This window comes from Sinocyclocheilus rhinocerous, unplaced genomic scaffold, assembly GCF_001515625.1.
Source record: "Sinocyclocheilus rhinocerous isolate Xijiao unplaced genomic scaffold, SAMN03320098_v1.1 scaffold555, whole genome shotgun sequence".
NCBI classification, from domain to species: Eukaryota; Metazoa; Chordata; class Actinopteri; order Cypriniformes; family Cyprinidae; genus Sinocyclocheilus; species Sinocyclocheilus rhinocerous.
In genome coordinates, this window is record NW_015629527.1 from 765,394 (window position 1) to 767,193 (window position 1,800).

The 1,800-nt window shown below is 34.1% G+C and overlaps 1 protein-coding gene across 1 annotated transcript in view; it reads right to left on the minus strand.

Annotated features, from left to right (window-relative positions):
• Window positions 1-1,800, minus strand: part of LOC107739187 (wiskott-Aldrich syndrome protein family member 1-like) — a 42,809-nt gene that overhangs the window by 29,010 nt on the left and 11,999 nt on the right. The window lies entirely within an intron of this gene.

The window sequence follows — 1,800 nt, forward strand, 5'->3', positions numbered from 1 at the left end:
TAAAAGACGAGATAACTCGTCAATGGCGGGGAAAGAGTTAAGAATATAGGTTATCTTTTTCATTGCAATGCATGAAGATATTTCTCTTAACCGACGAGTTATGGTAGGCCTTTCTGTCTTTTTCCAATAAATGGCAATGAGCCTTTTGGCATGTAAAATGCACATGTCTATCAATACTTGATTATCATTTTTAATATTCCAGTTATCTGGATGAATGCCAAGAATGAAAAACCCCTGGATCTAATGAGTCTGACTGAATTAAAGGGATAGATCCTATCAGTGTTGGTAAGGTTACAGATTACAAGTTACCCTGTTTAAAATGTAATAAGTAGTGTTACTATTTCAATTACTTTATTAAAGTCATGTAACTGATCATATTTGATTACTTTTCAAAATTTCTAACAAATGTTTTCAACTGATAATCATTTTGAAACATTTAAAGCAGGCAGCGTTAACCTTACAGTAGTGATCAACACTGATTACTCTCAGACATTCAAAAGCCTTCATCACTTGAAATAAGATTGGGGTCAGTACCATTTTTTTAAATGTGGCCCATAATAACTAAAAGACCTGTATATTGTTTATACAAAGTCCAAACTTGACAAAAAATGGTGCAAATGTACATCAGGAAGGTTTGAGTAAACCTGCCAAATCTCATTAATTTACAGCAATAGAGGGTGGTTTAACGTAAAAAATAAAAAATAAAATAAATTCTGGCTTTTATCATCTGATATGAAATGTCTTTAAATGTAGACTACGTTTCCAAGTTTGGAGTCAGTAAAATTTTTTAAATGTGGCCCATAATGACTAATTGACCTGTATATTGTTTATGCAGAGTCCAAACTTCACAGAAAATGGTGCAAATGTACATCAGGACAGTCTGAGTAAACCTGCCAAATCTCATTGATTTACAGTGTTAGGGGGCGCTATAACATAAGAAAATGGATCAAGGAAAGTGACATTTTCGAACTGAATTTATCAATAGGATCTGTTTTTCAAATATGACAATTGTGATTATTATTGTTGGACTTTTATTTAATATTTTTATATTGCTGTTGACGCTATTTTTTTGTGTGTGTCTTTTTTCAAAATGTCATGTTTAATTCAATGTGTTACTTGCCATTTCTTTGTAAATGATTGTGAAATTTACTTGCAATTTCTGAGTTTCTACACCAATTGTTGGTGAAAAAAATGTTTCTACACCAATTTTTTTTTCCAGTAATCTGTTGTTCAAACTACTTAACCTAATTAGGAACAATAGATGCTCTTAACAAGCCCTACTAATTACTTAATGAGTGCATGTGTTCATTGGATGGATTTACTGCAAAATACATTTTTTCACATCTACAGAACATGCTTTGTGCCTCACGTTTTCTTTAAAGTATATACTTTTCAATTAGAGGATTTCTTTAGGCCTTCATATGAGAGCTGGGGTTTCCTCACTGAGACACTTTGACGTTGAAAACTCTTTTTGAATGACAAAAACTATGACGTAAATCTATTGACATTTTTGTCAACGAATAAAACGAGACGAAAATGTTAGGGAGGGACGATTTGGGAAGAGATTCATTCAGAACGAATCTGCTGCGCGGTTCGGAGGTTAGATGCGATTCATATGAACCGGCGGGACATAAGCTAACATAAACTTGCTGCACGTCGCATAAAACGTTCAAAAATGTCAATATGTGGGAGTAAGAGAAGAGCAGACATATGGATAAATCTGACGACGCAAGAGAGAACTCAATTCGGTTCGGTTTTCTGAGCGCAGACACTGAAGCAAACACCCACAGGAAGTGCGTC